At 46.5% G+C, this 23,866-nt stretch overlaps 2 long non-coding RNA genes across 2 annotated transcripts in view; one reads left to right on the forward strand and one right to left on the reverse strand.

Moving 5' to 3' along the window:
• LOC135966666 (uncharacterized) overlaps positions 1-23,866 on the forward strand; it is a 49,635-nt gene that overhangs the window by 9,105 nt on the left and 16,664 nt on the right. The window lies entirely within an intron of this gene.
• On the reverse strand, positions 19,320-23,673 carry LOC135966665 (uncharacterized). The gene is made up of 2 exons (XR_010580206.2): positions 23,072-23,673; positions 19,320-19,472 (listed from the first exon to the last, which is right to left on the reverse strand). It is a non-coding gene; the product is annotated as an uncharacterized lncRNA (long non-coding RNA).

Below are 23,866 nucleotides of genomic sequence, written 5' to 3' on the forward strand. Positions count from 1 at the left end.
GATGCAATAAAAAATGATAAAGGGGATATCACCACCGATCCCACAGAAATACAAACTACCATCAGAGAATACTATAAACACCTCTCTGCAAATAAATTAGAAAATCTAGAAATGGATAAATTCCTGGACACATACACCCTCCCAAGACTAAACCAGGAAGAAGTTGAATCCCTGAATGGACCAATAACAGGCTCTGAAATTGAGGCAATAATTAATAGCCTACCAACCAAAAAAAGTCCAGGACCAGATGGATTCACAGCTGAATTCTACCAGAGGTAGAGGGAGGAGCTGGTACCATTCCTTCTGAAACTATTCCAATCAATAGGAAAAGAGGGAATCCTCCCTAACTCATTTTATGAGGCCAGCATCATCCTGATACCATAGCCTGGCAGAGACACAACAAAAAAAGAGAATTTTAGACCAATATCCCTGATGAACATCGATGCAAAAATCGTCAATAAAATACCGGCAAACTGAATCCAGCAGCACATGAAAAAGCTTATCCACCATGATCAAGTGGGCTTCATCCCTGGGATGCAAGGCTGGTTCAACATATGCAAATCAATAAACGTAATTCATCATATAAACAGAACCAAAAACAAAAACCACATGATTATCTCAATAGAAGCAGAAAAGGCCTTTGACAAAATTCAACAGCTCTACATGCTAAAAACTCTCAGTAAATTAGGTATTGATGGGATGTATCTCAAAATAATTAGAGCTATTTATGACAAACCCACAGCTAATATCATACCAAATGGGAAAAAACTGGAAGCATTCCCTTTGAAAACTGGCACAAGATAGGGATGCCCTCTTTCACCACTTCTATTCAACATAGTGTTGGAAGTTCTGGCCAGGGCAATCAGCCAGGAGAAAGAAATAAAGCATATTCAATTAGGAAAAGACAAAGTCAAATTGTCCCTGTTTGCAGATGATGTGATTGTATATTTAGCAGACCCCATCGTCTCAACCCAAAATGTCCTTAAGCTAATAAGCAACTTCAGCAGTCTCAGGATACAAAGTCAATGAGCAAAAATCACAAGCATTCTTATACACCAATAACAGACAAACAGAGAGCCAAATAATGAGCGAACTCCTATTCACAATTGCTTCAAAGAGAATAAAATACCTAGGAATCCAGCTTACAAGGCATGTGAAGGACCTCTTCAAGGAGAACTACTAATCACTGCTTAACAAAATAAAAGAGGACACAAACAAATGGAGGAACATTCCGTGCTCATGGATAGGAAGAATCAATATTGTGAAAATGGCCATACAGCCCAAGGTAATTTATAGATTCAATGTCATCTCCATCAAGCTACCAATGACTTTCTTCACAGAACTGGAAAAAACTACTTTAAAGTTCATTTGGAACCAAAAAAGAGCCCACATTGCCAAGACAATCCTAAGCCAAAAGAACAAAGCTGGAGGCATCACGCTACCTGACTTCAAACTATACTACAAGACTACAGTAACCGAAACAGCATGGTACTGGTACCAAAACAGAGATATAGACCAATGGAACAGAACAGAGCCCTCAGAAATAATGCCACACATCTACAACCATCTGATCTTTGACAAATCTGACAAAAACGAGAAATGGAGAAAGGATTCCCTATTTAATAAATGGTGTTGGGAAAGCTGGCTAGCAATATGTAGAAAGCTGAAACTGGATCCCTTCCTTAGACCTTATACAAAAATTAGTTCAAGATGGATTAAAGATTTAAATGTTAGACCTAAAACTATAAAAACCCTAGAAGAAAACCTAGGCAATACCATTCAGGACATAGGCGTAGGCAAGGACTTCATGTCTAAAACACCAAAAGCAATGACAACAAAAGCCAAAATTGACAAATGGTATCTAATTAAACTAAAGAGCTTCTGCACAGCAAGAGAAACTACCATCAGAGTTAACAGACAACCTACAGAATGGGAGAAAATTTTTGCAATCTACTCATCTGACAAAGGGCTAATATCCAGAATCTACAAAGAACTCAAACAAACTTACAAGAAAAAACAACCCCATCAAAAAGTGAGCAAAGGATATGAACAGACACTTCTCAAAAGAAGACATTTGTGCAGCCAACAGACACATGAAAAAATGCTCATCATCACTGGCCATCAGAGAGATGCAAATCAAAACCACAATGAGATACCATCTCACACCAGTTAGAATGGCAATCATTAAAAAGTCAAGAAACAACAGGTGCTGGAGAGGATGTGGAGAAATAGGAGCACTTTTACACTGTTGGTGGGAGTATAAACTAGTTCAACCATTGTGGAAGACAGTGTGGTGATTCCTCAAGGATCTAGAACTAGAATTACCATTTGACCCAGCCATCCCATTACTGGGTATATACCCAAAGGATTATAAATCATGCTGCTATAAAGACACATGCACACGTATGTTCATTGCGGCACTATTCACAATAGCAAAGACTCGGAACCAACCCAAATGTCCATCAATGATAGACTGGATTAAGAAAATGTGGCACATATACACCATGGAATACTATGCAGCCATAAAGAAAGGATGAGTTCTTGTCCTTTGTAGGGACATGGATGAAGCTGGAAACCCATTGTTCTCAGCAAACTATCACAAGGACAAAAAACCAAACACCGCATGTTCTCACTCATAGGTGGGAACTGAGTGATAAGAACACTAGGACACAGGAAGGGGAACATCACACACCAGGGCCTGTCATGGAGTAGGGTGAGTGGGGAGGGATAGCATTAGGAGAGATACCTAATGTAAATGACGAGTTATTGGGTGCAGCAAACCAACATGGCACATGTATACATATGTAACAAACCGGCATGTTGTGCACATGTACCCTAGAACTTGAAGTATAATAATAACAAAAAAAAAAAAAATAAAGAAAATGAGTGAAGAGTTACTGGCTGGGGATTTTCAAAACAGATGAAAGATGTATGAAGCTTTCTAAACCCACGAAGAATAGAAGAATAAGTAAAGCGAGAAGATCATACCTAGGCATGCCATCATAAGATGATACAAGCCAAAAACAAAGATAGAAACCTAGAGGGAGCTGGAGGGAGATGAAAGGGATGCATGACTTCAACAACATCACGGTTGCTTTTCAGCAGAAGCCATGGGAACCAGAGGCCACGGAATGGCCTCCTCCAGCTGCTGAGAGGCAGTCACCATAGAACTTCTGCTGCCGGGGAAATGGTCTTCAACAACAACGCTGAACCAGTGTTAGAAAACTCAGAACATGAGCGAAATGACAAGGACTCATGGACACAGAGGGGAGCAGCACACACTGGGGCCTGTTGGAGGGTGGAGCCTGGGAGGAGGAAGAGGATGGGGAAAAATAATTAATGGGTACTGGGCTTAATACCTGGGTGATGAAATAATCTGTACAACAATGCCCCATGGCACCCGTTTACTTATGTAGCAAACCTGCAGATCCTGCCTGCAATGTATCCCTGAACTTAAAATAAAAGTTGGAAAAAAGAAAACTCCGAACATTTATCACCAACATAGCTGAACTAACATAAGTCCTAGAGGGCGTTCTTCATATGGAAGGAAATTGATGAGCGAGGGTAACCACAGCAGTGTGAGGGTGTGAGTGAGCTGGGTGGGGAGGGAAGGCTCATCGTGAATATCTCTCGACATTCCCTGAACACCCAGCACAGAAAACAGTAACAGCAGTGTTTTGTGGAGCTTCGTTAAATGTGTTTAAAATATGTGAGAAAAACAATGAAAAACGTGGAGGTAAGTGAAGTTAAATTGTTTTAAGATTCATACTTCTCCAGGAGAGTGGCAGGAGTAATACTTCAAACTAGACTGGAAATTGTCAAGGATGAGTGTTTAAATATCTGGGATAAGCACTTAAATTTTCATAAAATAATTATAATAAAAAATTGCTAAAGGGGAAAATGGAATAACATTAAGTTAATCAAAAAGAGGGAGAGAATGGGGATAGAAAATAAAAACAGATGATTTAAATGAAAATATATAGTGAGATAATAGTTATGAATTACATGATTTTTATAATTATATTAAATGCAAACTGACTAAAGTCCTCAAAATTAAAGGACTTTGTCAGAGTAGATAGAAAAGCAAAACAAACTATGAGAGGTATAGTACTGTAGATGAGGAACTGAAAAGGTGGAGGTTAAATGTCTGGAAAGGACTGTAGCATTCAATAGCAGCATTTTAAAAAGATTGTAGCTGTACTAACATAGATAGAATTAAAAAAGAAGGTTGTATACTTAAAAAAGATGTCAAGCCATCAGGGAGATATCACTTCCTGTTTGTGTGCACTAGATAACAAAATACACTAAAAAATGACAATAGAAATAGGCAAATTCACAATCATAGTGTCAGACTTTAACACACCTGTCTTGATATCTGATAGTACATGTAGATCAAAAAGCAACAGGTCTAGACTGAGCACATTTGACCCGATTAATCCACATGGAGCACTTTAACAACAAGCAATAACAAATGGCAGAATTCACTTTCTTGGTGAAAAGAAAGAAAAAAATTCACTTTCTTTTCAAGTGAAAATTGGAACGTTCATCTAAAGTAACCATATACTTGGTCACAGGGACTCAACAATCATCAAGTGATTTAAATCAGAGTACACTTCCTGAACACAATGTAGTTCAACTAGAAATTTATAAAAACTAACAAGAAAACCTCCAGTTGCTTGGAAATCAGTCTATAGATTTCCGGGTAGTTCATGGGTCAAGAAATCACCCACTTAATGAAACTGTGATTTAATTAAGAAATGACAATAAAAAATAGAGAATATTTTGAACTGAATAAAATGATAGGACCTCTGAAATCCACCTAAATACATATTTAAAAGGAAATTTATACCTTAATTAAATGTATTAGATAAGAAGAAAGGCCGAAAAGTGTTTTTTTTTTTTTTTTTTTTGTCTAAGAATCTATAAAAAGAACAGGAAGTCGAACCAGAAAACATAGGAGTGAAATAACAAATCAAAGAACTTACCTGCTCTTTTTGCATGCCAGCTTCTAGTTTAGTGATTTCCTTCCTAGTTCAGTGATGTCTGCTCTTATCTTGATGACCTTATCTCTGTCAACACAATTTTGAGGCCAGCATAAGCTTGATACCACGCTCTGAAAAGGACTTTTATTTATTTATTTTAGATTCAGGGGCACACGTGCAGGTTTGTTTTATAGGTAAGTTGTGTGTCATGGGGACCTGGCGTACAGACTGTTTTGTCACCTAGGTAATACCTGTTGAATATTATGTTTATTGCCAGGACTTTAATTTTTTTGCTTTTTAATTTTTCATTTTTATGGATACATAGCAGATATATATATTTATGTAATACGTGAGATATTTTGACACAGGCATACATGTGTAATAATCACATCGGGCTAAATAGGGTATCCATCACCTCAAACATTTATCCTTTCTGTGTTACAAACATTCCGGTTATTTTCAAATGTACAGTAAGATATTGTTGACTGTAATCAACCTGTTGTGAATACCAGATCTTATTCATTCTATCTAACTCTCCATTAACTATCTTTTCCCCACCACTGCCCACTACCCTTCACAGCCACTGGTAACCATCATTCTACTCTCTATCTTGATAAGTTCAACTGTTTCAATATTTAGCTCCCGCTAATGAATGAGAACATGCCGTTTGTCTTTCTGTCCCTGGCTTATTTCACTAATGTTCTCCAGTTCTATCCATGTTGCTGCAAATGACAGGACCTCATTATTTTTTTTTATGGCTGCATAGTACTCCATTGTGTACCTGCACCACCTTTTCTTTATCCACTCATCTATTGAAAGACACTTTGGTTGCTTCCAAATCTTGGCTATTGTGAATGGTGTTGCAATAAACATGGGAGTGCAGATCTCTCTTAGATGTACTGACTTCCTTTCTTTTGGGTATATACCCAGCAGTGGGATTGCTGGATCATACAATAGTCCTATTTTTAGCTTTTTGAAGAACTTCCGTACTATTCTCCATAGCAGTTGTAATACTTTACATTCCCATAACAATGTACGAAGTTTCCCTTTTCTCCACATCCTTGCAATCATTTGTTATTGCCTGTCTTCTAGATAAAAGCCATATTAACTGGAGCGAGATAATATTTCATTGTAGTTTTGATTTGCATTTCTCTGATGGTCAGTGATATTGAGCACCTTTTCATATGCCTGTTTGCCATTTGTATGTGTTCTTTTGAGAAATGTCTATTCAGAGTTTTGGTTCATTTTGAAATTGGATTATTAGGTTTTTCTCTATTGAGTTGTTTGAGTTCCTTATATATTCTGGTTATTAATCGCTTGTCAGATAGGTAGTTTGCAAATATTTTCTCCCATTCTGTGGGTTGTCTCTTCACTTTGTCATTGGTTCCTTTGCTATGTAGAAGCTTTTTGACTTGATGTGATCCGATTTGTCCAGTTTTGCTTTGGTTGCTTGTGCTTTTGGGGTATTACTCAAGAAATCTTAGCACAGATCAATGTCCTGGAGAGGTTTCCCAATATTTTATTTTAGTAGTTTCATAGTTTGAGGGCTTAGATTTAAGTCTTTAATTCATTTTGATTTAATTTTTGTTTATGGTGTAAGATAGGGGTTTAGTTTCATTCTTCTGCATGTGGATATCTAGTTTTTCCAACACCATTTATTGAAGAGACTGTCCATTCACTGCTGTATTTTCTTGCCATCTTTATAAAAAATGAGTTCACTGTAGATGTATGGATTTATTTCTGGCTTCTCTATTCTGTTGCATTGGTCTGTGTGTCTGTTTTTATGCCAGTACCATACTATTTTGGTTACTATAGCGCAGTAGTATAATTTAAAGTCAGGTGATATGATTCTTCCAGTTTGTTCTTTTTGCTCAGGATGGCTTTGGCTATTCTAAATCTTTTGTGGTTCCATATTGATTTTAAGATTAGTTTTCCTATTTCTGTGAAGAATGTCATTGGTATTTTGATAGAGGTTGCATTGAGTCTGTAGATTGCTTTGGATAGTATGGACATTTTAGCAATATTGATTCCTCCAATTTGTGAACATGGAATATCTTTCAATTCTTTGGTGTCCTCTTCAATTTCTTGCATCATTGTTTCATAGTTTTCATTGTAGAGATCTTTCATTTCTTCAGTTAAGTTTATTCCTAGGTATTTAATTTTATTTGTAGCTATTGCAAATGGGATTACTTTCTTGATTTCTTTTTCAGATTGTTCACTTTTGGCATATACGAATGCTACTGATTTTTGTGTGTTGCTTTTGTATCCTACAACTTTACTGAATTTATCAGTTTTAATAGTTTTTTTTGGTGGAGTCTTTGGGTTTTTACAAATATAGTGTCTTATCTCTGCAAACAAATATAATTTGACTTCTTCCTTTCTAATTTGGATGCCCTTTATTTCTTTCTCTTGTCTGATTGCTCTAGCTAGGACTTCTAGTACTATTTTGAATAACAGTGGGCATCCTTGTCTTGTTCCAGATCTTAGAGGAAAGTTTTTCCCTTTCCAGTATTATATTAGTCCATTCTCACACTGCTGTAAAGAACTCCCTAAGACTGGGTAATTTATAAAGGAAAGAGGTTTAATTGACTCACAGTTCCGCATGGCTGGGGAGGCCTCAGGAAACTTACAATAATGGCGGAAGGGGAAGCAAACATGTCCTTCTTCACATGATGGCAGGAAGGAGAAGGAGAAGTGAGAGTGAAGCATGGAAAAGTTGCTTATAAAACCATCAACTCTCGTGAGAACTCACTATTATGAGAACAACATGGGGGAACCACCCCAATGATCTAATCATCTCCCATGAGGTCCCTCCCCCAACCCATGGGGATTATAATTTGGATTACAATTGAAGATGAGATTTGGGTGGGGACACAGCCAGATCATATCAAATATGCTACTAGCTGTGGGTCTGTCGACTATGGCTTTTATTGTGTTAAGGTATACCTAATTTTTAATGGTTTTTTTTTTTTTTTAATCACAAAGGGATGTTGAATTTTATCAAATGCTTTTTCATCATCAATTGAAATGATCCTATGGTTTTTGTCCTTCATTCTGTTGATATGATGTATCACACTAATTGATTTGCATATGTTGAACCATCCTTGCACCCCTGGGATAAATCCCACTTGGTCATGATGAATGATCTTTTTGATGTGTTGTTGATTTTGGCTTGCTAGTATTCTGTTGAGGAATTTTGCGTTAATGTTCATCAGGGATTTTGGCCTGCAGTTTTCATTTTTTGATATGTCTTTGTCTGATTTTGGCATCAGGATAATACTGGCCTCATAGGATGAGTTTAGAAGTGCTCTCTCCTTCATAATTTCTGGAATAGATGGAGGAGGAATAGTGTTAGTTCTTCTTTAAATGTTTGGTAAAATTCAGCAGTAAAGCCATTGGATCCCCAGATTTTCTTTGCTGGGAGACTTTTTATTACTGCTTTGATCTCATTACTTGCAATTGGTCCATTCAGGTTTTGGAATTCTTCATGGTTCAACCTTGGTAGGTTGTGTGTGTCTAGGAATTTATCCACTTCTAGGTTTTCCAATTTATTGGCACATAGTTGCCATTGTCTTTAAAGATACTTTGAATTTCTGTAGTATCAGTTATAATGTCTCCATTTTCATCTCTGATTGTATTTATTTAGGTCTTCTTTCTTTTTTTCTTAGTCTGGTGAGAGGTTTGTCAGTTTTATGTTTCCAAAAAACCAGCTTTTGGTTTCATTGATCTTTTGGACTTTTTTTTTTTTCATTTCAACTTCACTTACGGGACTTTTTTTTTTTTTTTTTTTTTTTAGACAGAGTCTCACTCTGTTGCCCAGGCTGGAGTGCAGTGGTGCAATTTTGGCTCACTGCAACCTCCACCTCCCAGGTTCACATGATTCTCGTGCCTCAGCCCCCCAAGTAGCTGGGACTACAGGTGCCTTCCACCATGCCTGACTAATTTTGATATTTTTAGTAGAGATGGGGTTTCACCATGTTGGCCAGGTTGGTCTCGAACTCCTGACCTCAAGTGATCTGCCCACCTCAGCCAACCAAAGTGTAGGGATTACAGGCGTGAGCCACTGCACCCAGCCTCACTTATAGGACTTTTAAATAAAGAAAAATTCCAAACCAATCTCTTTCATTATCATAAATGAAAAAAAATCCTGAACAAAATATCAGCAAAATTATATACAAAAACTGGCACATCATGATGCCATGGGGGTGTACTGCAGGAATTCAATGATGGTTTTGCACTAAAGAAGTCAATGCTATTTACCATATTATTACAATGAAGAAGAAAAACCTTTCTCTCAATAGATGAAGAAAGAGCATTGATGAAATACTGATGCCTTTCATTATCAAAACCTTTAACAAACTCTAGCAATAAAAGGAAACTTCCTTAATTTGATAAAGAGTACATGTGAATGCCCTGCAGCAAACTTTGCATTTAATAGTGAATGTGTAAATGCTACCATCATGTCTACGTAATAGTCCCATAGGGAAAAAAATGCAGGGGATTTGAAGAAAAGAAATAAAACTCATTTTTCACTGATGATTGTATATATAGAAAAAAAGAGTCCGTTCAAAAAGTCTTAAAATTAGTAAGAATTGATCTGTAGATCAATAATTAAAATTCAATTGTACCCCTATATACCAGCACCAAGTAGACAATGTGATAAAAAATGTAGTAACTTTTCCAATAGTGCAAAAAAAAAAAAAAAGTACAGCAACATTTGCACATCCTCTACTCTGAAAACTGCATATATTCACTGAAGGAAATTAAAGAAAACCTAAATAAAAAAGACTAATATTTTTGAAACATCAATTTTCCCCAAACTGGTTATAAATTTAATGCAACTGTAATCAATATCCTCCTTAGTTTCTTTTCTTGGAAATCAACAAGCTTATTTTAAAACGTACCTGTGTGTGGTAGTCAGCTTCTAAGACATCCTCCAGTGATGTGAACTCCCGATTTCACGCCCTTCTTCAGTCCTCTTTTGAGTGGGGGGCTGCACCTGATGACTCACTTGCAGTGAATAGAAAATGGCAAGTGATGGAGTCCACGTCTGAGCTAGGTTATAACAGGCCTAGCCTTCTGCCTTGGGTGCCGCCTGGCTGGCTCTCCTGGATCTCCAGCTCATGCCTGTAATCCCAGGACTTTGGGAGGCTGAGGCGGGCAGATCACTTGAGGTCAGGAGATAGAGACCAGCCTGGCCAATATGGTGAAACCCCATCTCCAATAAAAATACAAAAAATTAGCCAGGCATGGTGGCGGGCACCTGTAATCCCAGCTACTTGGGAGGCTGAGGCAGGAGAATTGCTTGAACCTGGGAGGCAGAGGTTGCAGTGAGCTGAGATCGTGCCACTGCACTCCAGCCTGGGTGACAGAGTGAGATTCCATCTCAAAAAAAAAAAAAAAAAAAAAGATAAGCAGAACTTTCAAAAATTACATTTTAATGCAAGTATTTAAACTTTTTTTTTCTATTTGCAAAATCAAAATGGAGCTAGGAGTTTTTAAAAGCATAACTTCAAACCAACAGCATGCCCTGGGTGTCTCAGGAGCTCATAGAATGTGTGTGGGCACAGGCTGCTGTGGGCATAGGCTGGCTGTTCAGGAATGTGTGTGGGCACAGGCTGGCTGTTCAGGAATGTGTGTGGGCACAGGCTGGCTGTTCAGGAATGTGTGTGGGCACAGGCTGGCTGTTCAGGAATGTGTGTGGGCACAGGCTGGCTGTTCAGGAACGTGTGTTGCACAGGCTGACTGTTCAGGAACATGTGTGGGCGCAGGCTGTCTGTTCCGGAATGTGTGTGGGTGCAGGTTGGCAGCTCAGGGGCTTTCGGGGTTTGTGCTGGAACTTGTAGGCAGAGGCTGAACAACCCAGTAGTCACCACATCTTCCAAGAAGGAGGACATTGCCAAGAATACTGCTTAGTCATATTTGTTGATTTGTCAACCTGAAGACTTTGTGATATGAAACAACTGAGTAGTTGATTATAATTAAACTCATGGCAAATACTTTTGATTGAACACTTTCCCTCTCCAATATGCCCTATGAAGAGCCCACCTTTTTTCTTCTTCACTTAAATGTTGTCAACCTCAATGTCCATGTAGCAACTATGGTGTTTTGCTTATAAGACTTCAAAGTCCATTCACTTTTAATCAAGGCCAATAAGCAAATTTCATTACAGCTTGTGGGCATTTTCACTGAATTCAGTAGCCAATGCTAGCAAAAAAATCCCAACTAGTAAGCACCTTCAGATTACTTAAAAGTAAAGCATTTTTATCTCGTTGAAACTATTGATTGGATATCAGTGGAGGGCATTATATTTTGATTTTCATAGTGAATAGTGTTTCAGTATTCAATATACCTTGTTCCAGAAATATTAGAGCCTGGAATTTATGACAATAACGAATGCTGTTTTATTGAAATAAGAGAGAAAAATGGATTGCAGGAAATAAACGTGGTAAACAATAAGTCGGACAACTGCTGTGATAAAATCATTCATTTTGGGGCAATATGTACCACGTCTGAAATTACGAAGCACTTGGATATTGCGAGATTGAAACCAGAGTTGTTGTGCAGAACTTGGCCCAGCACCAAGGACCGCTGACTCCCAAGCCGAAAATGAAGGATGAAAGTTGCTGCATGCAGTGTCACGGTGATGGGAGAAATTCTGTTGTTTTTTTTTTAAATTTTTTAATTTCTTGAGACAGGGTCTTGCTCTGTCACCCAGGCTGGAGTGCAGAGGGACAATTGCAGCTCCTTGCAGCCTCAACCTCCTGGGCTCAAGCGATCCTCTCACCTCAGCCTCCCAAGTAGTTGGGACCACAGGCATGCACTACCAGGTCTGTATACTTTTACAATTTTTTGTAGAGATGGGGTTTCACCATGTTGCCCGGGCTGGTCTCAAACTCCCGGGCTCAAGCCATCTTCCCGCCTTGGCCTCCCAACGTGCTGGGATTACAGGCATGAGTGGTGGTGCTGGCAGAAACTCCTTTCCTGGAGTGCATGCCTGGCTTCGCTCTGCTGAGGGTGACCTGGCTGCAGGGTCCCCTGAGATGCCAGGAGGGAAAAGTGTTCTCCACCCCTCCCTCCTTCTCCATTCGATGACAGCGTGCCAGCTTCTGATCTGCTCCGCCTTTAGCCACTCCTTACCCCAAAAGAGTCACCAACCTTTGTAAGAATTGTCCATCTGTCAACCTGATAGACTTTAAACCAACCAAACAAATAAATGACCCTTTGTCCCGGGACTGAGGAAACAGGGCTGATGACGCCGTGCACTGCAGCAGCTCAGGTGAGCGATCTGGTGAGAAGGAAGACAGGGCTGTCTTTCATTCCCACTGACCTGCAATTCCCCATCTGGGAATTTGCCCCCAAAATAGTCCAGAACGTATGCTCAGATTGAACCAAATCACTGCACTGTTTTCGGTGTTGGGAACTTGTTAAACTATTCTCACCGTGTTGTAGAAGAATGTTTAACAACGTCGAAGGCTATGGAATGAGACCACGCCATGGTTTTGGTCAGAACCCCAGCAGCCTCGGGGCAGATGTGGACGGGAGGGCTCCCAGCGACACAGACACGAAGACATTGCAGCAATGTTGGGGACCCAGGGAGCAAAAATCGACTCTGCAGTGCTCTCTTGGTCCAGCACTCCGCGGCGTGGAGGTTTTGTGGAGATGGTCACCAGGGACCCCTGGAGAGGGGAAGGAGGATAACGGGGCCCTGAGTGGTCACCACTTGGCACGACAAGGGCCTGAGCCTCCTGTGTAGACGCCTTCCATATACGGCAATGGAGTTGGAGCCACGTGGATGGGCCTCGAGGGCAGCCTGATGCGTTGGGGCCCCCGATCAACAGCAAGAGGCTGCGGGTGTGGCCCAGGAAAGAGGGGATAGGAACGTCCTGACCATACAGGGACCCAGCCAGCAAGGTGGGGAGGAGGCAGGAGTGTTGAGGTTGGGGAGCCGGAATGGAACCCCCCACCGGCCTCCCTGACGCCCTCTTCGTAGCAGGCCTGTAAGCCTCAGGGAGAGGGTGTGTCTGCTGTGGTGGAGGCCGGTTGGGACAGGGACCACACCCTCCTGCTGCCACTGACCTCTCAAGTGCCCACGGGGATCCAGAGCCCCAGCTCGGGCGACCCTGGAAGGGCACAGCCTCCATTTCTCTGGCCTTTGCAAAGCCAGACTTTGCCACCTCACTTGCAGGTTGAGAGGCCACGTGTCTCCTTGGTAACTTGGGAGCCCGGCCATCCATGGTTTTGGGCAGATGGTGTCCCGGTCATGCCTGGCAGCTGGGTGTGCATAGGCCCCATGACCCTCTGGCCAAAGTGCCGTCTGAGCTGTGTCACGTGTTTCTTATGGAGCTGCAACTTCTTGGGGATTATTTATCTTATTATTTTGAGATTGGATCTTGGTCTGTTGCCCAAGCTGGGACTAGAGTGCATTAGCGCGATCATAGCTCACTGCAGCCTCAACCTCCTTCAAGCGATCCTCTCCCCTCAGCCTCTTGAGTAGCTGGAACCACCAATGCCTGACACCATGCCCAGCTAATTAAAAAAATTTTTTTGATAGAGGTGAGGTTTTGCTATGCCACCCAGGCTGGTCTCGAACTCCTGGACTCAAGTGATCTGCCTGTCTTGGCCTCCCAAAAGGTTGGGATTGCAGGTGTGAGCCACTGTGCCTGGCCAATATTTTGAATATGATGAAAAATGTCTGAGGCTGGCCAAGTTTTCAGTGAAGAGAGAGTGGAGTAGGTTTGCTGGGGCAGATGTGAGGAGAACTCAAGTTGTTTGGTGACTGTAGTCCAGTGAGAATCGTTGATATCTATGGAGTTAAATGGGCAAGTTACAAAACCATGTAATATGTAATGGTTTTTATGAAAGAACTGTTCTTTTCTATAGCAACTTCTGCCATTGGAGGTTTATGGTCTAAAACACATATGTACACACAGGCAGTAGCACACATGTATGCATGCACACACATGTACACACATGCACACAGCAGTGTGTCAGCTCCAGGAGGGCAGTGCTCGGCCTTGCTTGTTCCCTTGGTGTTCTCAGGACATAGACCCAGGCCTCGCCTGTCATGCACGGGCCTCGGGAGTGCTGATTGCAGGTGCACCAGTGAGGGAAGGGGAGGGATGGCGAGAGGGGTGAGTGCCAGCCAGCGGGAGCGAGGTCCTCATGCCTGAGACACTTGCTCAGGAGGGCCGGCCACAGGAGGGGCCTCTGGAGGGAGGGACCCTCTGTGCCCGCAGCCCAGCTGGGCTTCCAGGCTGCTCCTCTGCCTGGCTCCTCGTGGTTCCCTAAGGAATACTGCCTGCTTTGTGCTAACCCAGGAAAAAACGGAAGCACTAAGACAGCAGTAATGGTGTCTAATGCCAAGGCATGAAATTTATTGCTCATAATCCTGCTTGCTTTTAACAGAAAAACGAAATGATGTATAAAAATTAAGCTTCAGGGAGACACAAAAAGTTAATAGAAAAGATAAAGTTGACAACTGCAGTCACAATGAAATGAGAAAAATAAATCCTATGAGAAATAACAATTGTTACAGAAGAAAGAATAGGATTAATCAAAGGAAACTCTTTACAGCCAAGGAGAGAGTGTAAACAATCTATTATTGTTTTCAGACTTAATTTTGTGTGACTACATATTAAGTTTTGCAGATTGTATTCCTTTATCAGATATTTTGTAGATCTGAGATTCAAACATCAGATTAAAACATTAAATCCAATTATGCCTTTCTATTAAAAAAACTAACTCTTATAAAAGTTAACTATTTTTTACTGCGTACGAGAAATCTGCAGGATTAAAATCTATTAGAGAACAATGGCTTGTCCAGGTGCGGTGGCTCACGCCTATAATCCCAGCACTTTGGGAGGCTGAGGTGGGAGGATCACTTGAGCCCAGGAGTTCCAGACCAGCCTGGGCAACATGGTGAAACCCAATCTCTGGAAAAAAAAAAACAAACAAAAATTAGCCAGGCGTGGTGGCACACGCCTGTATTCCCAGCTACTCAGGAGGCTGAGGTGGGAGGATCGTTTGCTCCTGGGAGGTGGAGGCTGCAGTGAGCCATGATTGTGCCACTGCACTCCAGCCTGGGTGACAGAGTGAGACCCTGTCTCCAAAAAACACAAATAAACAAAAAAGACAACAACGATTCCTTACTTTTTGACCAAAAAATACACTTATATGCAAGGGATGGAAATTACCATTTCCTCAGGTAGTTGAAAGTCCATTTTTCCGTGGGACAGTGTTTGCTGACAGGTTGTGGGGACTGGAGTGTGGGCGTTTTGGGGGCATTCATCCCAGGGCAACAGGCAGCCCTGATATCAGAACCGAGAGAGGCAGCAGCTGCCCTGAGACCCGGCAGGAGGAGGGGGATTGGGCTCCCAGCGTGGCAGAGCTCAGAGGACGGCACTCCCCGGTAGGCACACAGGCCCAGAGGGCGGGGAGTGTGACTTGGAGGTCTTGAGCCCCAAGGCCGGGCTGCAGCGGTGACATGAGACCTGGCAGAAGCTGGAGCCGGTAGGGTGCTAGAAGGGAGGGTGGCCGCCTTCTCTCCCACCTTCCAGGTCTCTGCCAGTGCTGCTGTTTGGCAGAACCTGCCGGAACCTCCCTGCTGGCGGGATCTGGGAAAGGTTTGCAGATCTCAGTCCCAGAATCCCAGAGCAGAATATGGAAGTGGGGACTCCAGTGGGAATATTCAAGCCACACACCCTCCGAGAAACCCTGACTGGGAGATTCTGGGACGGCAGATAGTATTTATTCTGTAGACAGTGTTTTTATCACTGAGACTACTTGACAACATTCTGCACGTGGCGAGTGAGGAGGGGTGGCTCAGGGTGCACCCAGGGTGTGTGTTTGGCACTGGGTCTTTGCACCCTGCAGCGGGGCCTGACTTGGTCCCGCAGGCGGTCGGGAGTCGCTGCCAACCCGAGGTCCATTCCCAGAGGGTGGAAGGCTGTGGAGAAGTGTGGGCAAAACCCAGTTTCTCCCTTTAGATGCTGTTGTGTAAACTGTGCTTACATATCAGGGGTATGTAGATTCCATGAGTTTATCAAAAGCAGGACATACGTTCTGAGGTGCAGAGCAGATGGCGTTCTACTGAAATTGGCGGGGGAGTTGATGCCAAGCCATACCCAGGTCGTACTGACAGGTGGCATGGGTCAGATGGCTCCCAGGAGCTCCGTGGAGACTGCAAGGCGGGCGAGGGACACAGGTAATGAGAGGCCTCCGAAGAGGCCATTGCATACAGTCTCACAGTCTAGGCTTTGTCCCTACCCCATGTGGAGTGCATTTTCCAGGACGCGTGGAACAGAGAAATCCATGTGATGTTTGCCTTGAGAACAGCTTATTCTTATTTACATTTTTATTTATAGAATAGCTATTTTCTACAAAAACATTACGATTTTATTTTATCATGGAACCACACTATTATTCCATGATAACAGAGTGGTTGACTTTGTGGGGAGCCGGGAGTGGACGGAGGCCGGCGGCTGGTGGTGGTCGTTATATAACTGATGGATGGGAATTTGCACGGAAAGTCCAAACATGGTTTCACAAGTGAGCCAAGGCAAGCTGTGTAGACAAGAGAGTTGTGTTGTGCTCTTGGGGGGGAATATCCAGCGTTCACTGATGGCCCTGGAGCACCTGGCAGAGACCGTCAGCCGTGAGTGGCCAGCAGAGACCACTGCGGCCATGGGGAAAGGAGCCATTAGACTCAGCACCTTCTGTTCCTGCTTGGTGATCTGCCTGGTCCTGGCAGGAAATAGGTTAACCACAGCCAGGGCAGGACCAAGGCGGCCCCGGTGCCTGGAGGCAGTTGCCACCGCAGCTCTGCTCCCACCCTCCTGGATACGGTTTGATGCGTCCTTTCCAAATCTCCTGTGGAAACGAGACTTCCAGTGTGGAGGGAGGCCATGGGGCGGATCCCTCATGAATGGCTTGGCACCGACCTTGCCATGGGAGCTCGTGTGCAATGTGGTGGTTTAAAGAGCCCGGTACCTACCCCCGCTTGCTCCGGCTCTTCCCCTGTCATGCGCGGGCTCCCTTCACCTTCCACCACCCGAGGAAGCTTCCTGAGGCCTCACCAGGAGCCACTCCCAGCGCCAGGTTTCCTGTACAGTCTGCAGCATGGCGACCAGTTAAACCTCCTATCTTTACACTTCACCCAGCCTTGGGCGTTCTTTCATAGTAATGTGAAAATGGACTGGCACAGGCCTTCTGGGCAGCGCCCAACAAACCCAAACCAAGCCCCAGCCGGAGCCCACAGTGGGTGTGGGCCGGGCAGGCGGGGCTTCGGGCAGAGGGTGCAGGGCAGGAGAGCGTCCACGTGGAACCAAGTCGTCCAGCGCCACCCAGGGGTTGCTGTGGGACCGGTGGGCGTCTGTGGCTTCCCCAGGGTCGCTACATAGGGACCGTGCACAACAGCTCTCAGATGCACCACGAGGCCTGAAATGGATTTGCACAGGTGTGGGGACACTGCGGCCAAAATGAGTTCAGATGATCCTTTTCAGGAAAATATTGTCTCAGCAGTTTGCAGCACCCATGGACCATGGTCACCCCCTACTTGTTTTACAGACCTCACTGCCTGTGAGAGGATGTGTGATCGGAACTAGGAAGTGTGGGTGAAATGAGCATGCACGCGTGTGTGTGTGCGTGTGTGTGTGCATGTGAGTGAGTGTGCATATGAGTGTCCGTGTGTGCATGTGAGTGTGTGTAGGTGTGTGTGCATGTGTGGGTGTGCGTGTATGCATGTGTGCACGTGTGTGAGTATGCGTGTGAGTGTGCATGTGTGTGCGTGTGTGTGTGTGCATGTGAGTGTGCGTGTGTGCGTGTGAGTGTGCATATGAGTGTCCGTGTGTGCATGTGTGTGTAGGTGTGTGTGCATGTGTGGGTGTGCATGTGTGGGTGTGCGTGTATGCATGTGTGCACTTGTGTGAGTATGCATGTGAGTGTGTATGTGTGTGCGTGTGTGTGCATGTGAGTGTGTGTGCGCGTGTGAGTGTGCATGTGTGTGCGTGTGAGTGTGCATGTGTGTGCGCGTGTGTGCGTGTGTGTTTGTGCATGTGTGTGTGTGGCCGTGGAGGGAAGTTCATGCCAGTGAGCTGGCCTGTCCCGAGAGGCCTTTAATGTCAGGACGCGTGGGGTCTGCAGCTCACCCGTTACCCGCTCCACATAGGCTTTGCTGAGATGGGCGGCTAACTTCACCTTTTTTTTAAAGAACAGAAAATCAGTGTCTCACAATGTATTTTTATTATGCAAAATCAGAACTCATCTACAGTACTAAGGAGGTTTAAGGCTTTCTAAGGAGACGGGAAAGGACAAACCCGCCCGACCGACAAAAAGACAAAAGGAAAGTGGAAGCGTGTGTGGGAAGCAGAAGCCACAGGAAAGGAGCACTCAGTGCGGCGCGCCCCGACTCCCGTGCGCCCAAACCCCCATGTCCATAAACCCCGGGGTGCCCAAACCTCAGTGCCTAAACCCCAGAGCGTCTAAACGCCCGTGTCCCTAAACCTCCGTGTCCCTAAACCCCAGTGTGCCACCTAAACCCCGGACTTAGCTGTTCTTTAAGCTTCCCTATTTTAATAAACTTCCAAACAATTTTAGTGGAGTTTTATATTTACAGGAGGATGGAGAAGAAGGCAGAGTCCCGTGGGCCCCACGCCCACGTTCCCGGACTGGTACACGTGTTGTAACTAACCAGCCCACACTGATCCATCATTACTGACAGGACAATACTTCATTCCGGTTCTGGTTTTCTCCCTCTTTCTGTGCCAGCCCTGCGTCCGGGACTACATGTGACCCCTGGGGCTGCCCTTGGCTGGACGTTTCTCAGGCTTTCCTTGTTTCTAACGACCTTGAGGGTTTTGAGGGGTTCCGTTAGGAACTCTGCGGAGCGCCCCTCTTGGGGTTTGGGTTTTCTCATGCACTGACAGGACCGTCCCTGACCCCGAGCTGGATCATGTGGCGGGTTCTCCTCGCCCAATAGTACATCTGTCCAGTTACCTCTTTCTATCAGTGTGGACCTGCAGAGGCTTATGTTACACCTCGGGTACCACCCAGCGCTGCTCTGTTTTCTTGTTCAGTGGTTCCAGCATTGGCCCTCGGAGGCGCTTTCCACGAGCCCCTATGTCACTGCGGCGAGCCCCATCATTGTGTGTGTTTGTGCATCTCCTCACTTTCTGACACTGCAAATACTTCCAGTGTCTCCAGCTCCAATCTGTTGGTCGCCCCATGGATCATTCTGGCCCCGCCCTTTGCCCCTGCAGCCCCCCACCAGAGTGAAAAACCCACACCCCCACCTGCCATCCTTTCATGTTGCTGCCCAGATCCAGTGTTCTGTAGAGGTTTCAGAATTTCACATGGTGTTTCATTTACTGTTTGCATGTGTGTGTGACGCGGAGGCGATGGAAAGCGTTCTGTTCTGTCTGTGGCCTGGGGTGAGGCTCCCCATGGCAGGGCCGTCTGCCCGTGGGCCTGCCCAGACCTGGGCTTACCGTCCTGGAACGGGGAAAGGAATCATGAGCAGTGGTTTCTGGGAGGCTGGGAGGGGCGAGGCCCGTGGAACGGCGCTGGGGGCAGGGAAGGAGGTCACATGCTGTCTTCATAGGCTTTGATATTTGAGGCATGTGGCTTGTTACTGTTTGAAGATAAAATTTGAAAACCGTAGCATGAAGGACTTAGGATAGATGTCGGAAAGCACTTCCTGGCAGTGGTTACGGGGCAGGTTTCTGAGCTTTTTCTAAGCCACTCTGTCACTGTGAGGGGGAATTCCCTCAACCTGCCCTCCAGCTACAGCCTCCACCTCATGGCCAACCCCCGAGGGTGGCTTCTGGGGCTCGCCCAGCTGTGGGTGAGGCCAGATTTGCTCCCCACTCTCTCTGGACTGCGTGGGACTGTCTGCAGCCTCCTGGACCCTGGCTCCGAGTCAGATGAGGGTTCTCGCAGAGTCTCTTGCTGAGACTGGTCTTCTGTCCACACCTCGGTGGTGGAGGCCGCCCCAGGAGCCTCTTTCTCCCCCTGCACAGGAGGCCTGGTCTGCTCACCCAGCGCCCTCACCTCGGGTCGGTTAGCTGTGCATGGGCAAGCGCAGCCCGGCGGCCACGTCGGCCTCCTGTGAGAGGTTCGAGGGCTCCAGCCCCACATGGGACTTGAGCTGAGCTTCAGCGACTGCCATGTAGCGGGCACTGCAGTACATTCTGCCTGAGACTAAAAAATCATCCACATCAAAAACTTGGAGCCCTAACAGGAATTAAAGTCTGATTTTTGTGCCACTCGAAAAATGACAGAAGAGGCGAGGAAATGAGAAGCAGAGCTGAAGTGGACGCTTTTTGGCTGAGTCTGGGGAGCTGACGTTTTCTAAGCTTTACGATCTCTATGTCAGCAATGAGAAATCGCCTGTGTCTGGAACACGCGTGTTACCGTAGGTGGGGACAGCGGAGTCTGTGTTCCTGTGTCTGGGAGTGTGACGTGTCTGTGTGTGTGATGATGTGTGTGTGTCTGTGTGTGATCGTGTGTGTCTGTGTCTATATGTGATTGTGTGTATGTCTACATGTGATCGTGTGTGTGTTTCTATGTGTGATGTGTGTGTCTGTGTGTGATGGTGTGTGTGTGTGGTAATGTGTAATCGTGTGTGTCTCTGTGTGTGTCTGATTGTGTGTGATCATGTGTCTGTGTGTAATGGTGTGTGTCTTGGTATATGATGGTATGTATGATTGTGCGTGTGTCTGTGATGTGTGTGTGTGATCGTGTGTGTGTGGTATGTCTGTGTCTATATGTGATTGTGTGGGTCTACGTGTGATCGTGTGTGTGTCTATGTGTGATGTGTGTGTCTGTGTGATGGTGTGTGTGTCTGTGTGTGTGATAATGTGTAATCGTGTGTGTCTCTGTGATTGTGTGTGTGATCATGTGTCTGTGTAATGGTCTGTGTGTCTTGGTGTGTGACGGTATGTGTGATTGTGCGTGTGTCTGTGTGTGATTTTGTGTGCGTGATGTCTGACTGCACATGTGATTGCGTCTGTGTGTGATGGTGTGTAACTATGTCTGTGGCTGCACATGTGTGTATGTGTGATGGTGTGTCTGGTGTGATGGTGTGTGTGTGTACATGGTGTGTGTGTGTCTGCATGTGTGTGTGATGGTGTGTGTGTGTGATTGTGTGTGATGGGGTGTGTGTGATTTTGTGTGATGGTATGTGATTGTGTGTCTGTGTGACTATACGTGTGTGAGGTGGGCGAGCAGGGCTGCGGGGCGCAGGGCAGAGGAGAAAAGGCGCACGTGGGTGTTGGTCCCTGGCTGGAGGAGGCTGGAGAAGCCCTTGTGGGCAGGGAGATGGTGGCCTCCCCGGACCGCTGTGCTGCGACATCACAGAAGGAGACGTGGTCTCTGTCCAGCTTGTGGGCACAGAGCTCCCACTCTGGATCTTCCTGCTCTTTGATGCTAAGGGGGCGGCTCCTGGAGGGGGGGCTGGTTGCCAGTAGAGCCGGTGCGGGTCAGCTTGGCGCACCCAGTCCCACCTGACCCTAGAGGGAGAGGCCGGATAGGGTCAGTCCCCAGTGGCCTGTGGCCTAATCGGTCGTGTCTGGAACCCCATAAAAACCCCAAAGGAGGGTCCAGGGGCCTGCATGGCAGTGACCATGGTGGTTCCTGGAGGCCCCCCACCTCTCCTGTGCCTGGCCTGTGCCTCTCCCAGGCGGGTGAGAGTGAATCGCCTCCGCGTCCTGGGAGCTGTTCGGCTGAATTCGGAAGCCGGGGGTCCACGGGTGCTCCAGGTACCGTGGGTGTTGGAAGTGGGGGCGTCGTGTGGGCTCAATGCCTGTGGAGAGTGGGGAGCCCTCCCTGGGCTGGGCGGGAGCTGAGGACCTGCTGGTGTGAGAAGAAACCTGCACAGTGGGGGTCAGGGGGCCGTGGGGAGAGCATCACCCGGTAACCCACCTCACAAGGGGGACGGAGGCAGAGGGAACCAGGGGAGGCAGGAGCCCCGGCCTGGGCTGGGCTTTGGGTGAGGTCCTGTCATCTCTTATGTGCCCCTCATCCTTGCTGGCCCTAACTCCAGTTCCCAAATTGCTCTGAGAGAGGAAGTTCCAGAAATGCTGTGTGAGCCAGCCACCAGTGCCAGCACGAAGCTGCGGGGGCCCCAGCACCCCCTGTCCTGGGAGGTCCCTGCTCCCCCACAGCTTGTCCCCCTGAGAGGAGCCAGGCTCCCCCATCTCCCATACCCCTAGAGAGCCATGCTCCTCCCATCCCCCATCCTCCCTGAAGGGAGCTGTGCTCCTACCATCCCCCCTGAATCATCCTTGAACAAGGCCGTGATCCCCCATCCCTCTGCCCTCCCTGAAAGGGGCTGTACTTCCCCTGTCTCCATCTTCCCTGACCACAGGTGCTCCACCTGGCCTGTGCTGGAGGCTGGGAGGGTGGGCCCAAAGGGGGAGTGTGTGTGAGGGAAGCGTGTCCGTGTGTGTGTGTGTGTGCATGAATGTGTGCACACATGCAGCTGTGTGGGTTTCTCTGTGTTTCTGTGTGCATAGGTCCGTGCATGAGCACAGATGTGCATGTGTGTGTGTGCATGGGTCCGTGTGTGAGCAGATGTGCATGTGTGCCTGTGTGCATGGGTCCGTGTGTGAGCACAGGTGTACATGTGTGTGTGCATGGTCCGTGTATAAGCACAGATGTGCATGTGTGTGCATGGGTCCATGTGTGAGCAGATGTGCATGTGTGTGTGTGCATGAGTCCGTGTGAGCACAGGTGTGCATGCGTGTGTCTGTGTGTATGGGTCCGTGAGTGAGCACAAGTGTGCATGCCTGTGTGCACAAGTGTGTGTGCGTGCTGTCTCAGGGCTTTGTGCATACAAGTGTCTTTCTGTGTTTCATGGTTGTGTGTGAACACGCGTTTGTGTCTGCATGTCTGCGTATATGCCTGTCTCTGTGTTTACCCGTGTCTGTGTGTGCGTGTTTGGGGTGGGTGAGGCTCCATTGTTTAGGACGTGTCTGACCTGTCTCGCCATCTCCCACTGCCATCCTCTGGGTCATTCTTGCACAACACTGGCCTGCTGTTTGGAGCCGAACAGGCACAGTGAATAATGTGTTTCATTTGTTTTCACAAACCTGTGGTTGCAAAGCCAGCGTGAGACGCAGGTGAGGACGTCACACCCCTTGTCCTGGCGGAATCCACGCCTCCTTGGGCCCCTGCTGCCGGGACCCGCACCTCTTTAGAGTAAATAAACCTCGGCGTACGGGCAGTTTACGGAAACAGAATTGTGTCACCATCGACCCTGTGCACAGGTTTGACTCTTGGGTTTGAAGAGCCCTGGTGACGTCTTCCTGATGCCGCTGCGGCCTCATGTCAGTGAAGGGAGTGGGAAGAAGCAAAGGCCTCCAGCCCGGGCTGCATGAACCCTGCAGCGGGGCCTCACCGTCCCGGGACGCAGCTCCGGCTTCTGTCCACTAGGTGGAGCGCGTGCTGTTTGCCGTGAAATCGTGGCGCGTTGGACGTTCCCAGGCCGGCGAAAGGCCAAGCGGCGCTGCTGGTGCCGGTCGGCGGGCGGGGCCCGTGCCGGTGGGAGCTGCCGGTCGGCGGGCGGGGCCCGTGCCGGTGGGCGCTGCTGGCTCAGATGGAATGGCGATGCCGTTGGGATATTCCGCGTGGGAATGCAGCTGCCGCCCGCAAGCCCCTGTGACCTTTCTCGGGGGCAGAATGTGGAGCCCAGAGCGGGGTTAGGGCGTGTGCTGCAGGGCGGGGCCTCGCCTGGTCACGTGGCAGCCTGGCGGTTTGTAGCCGGGGATGGGGTGAGAAGCAGCTGGGCCCCACTAGCTCTTATCTGCATTTTCCCTCCTTTCACCCCCAGAAGTTATCCCTGCACTGTAAACCCCATGGGGCCTTGAGCCTCCTATTTTCTGCGC

Source organism: Macaca fascicularis, chromosome 12 (genome assembly GCF_037993035.2).
Source record: "Macaca fascicularis isolate 582-1 chromosome 12, T2T-MFA8v1.1".
NCBI classification, from domain to species: Eukaryota; Metazoa; Chordata; class Mammalia; order Primates; family Cercopithecidae; genus Macaca; species Macaca fascicularis.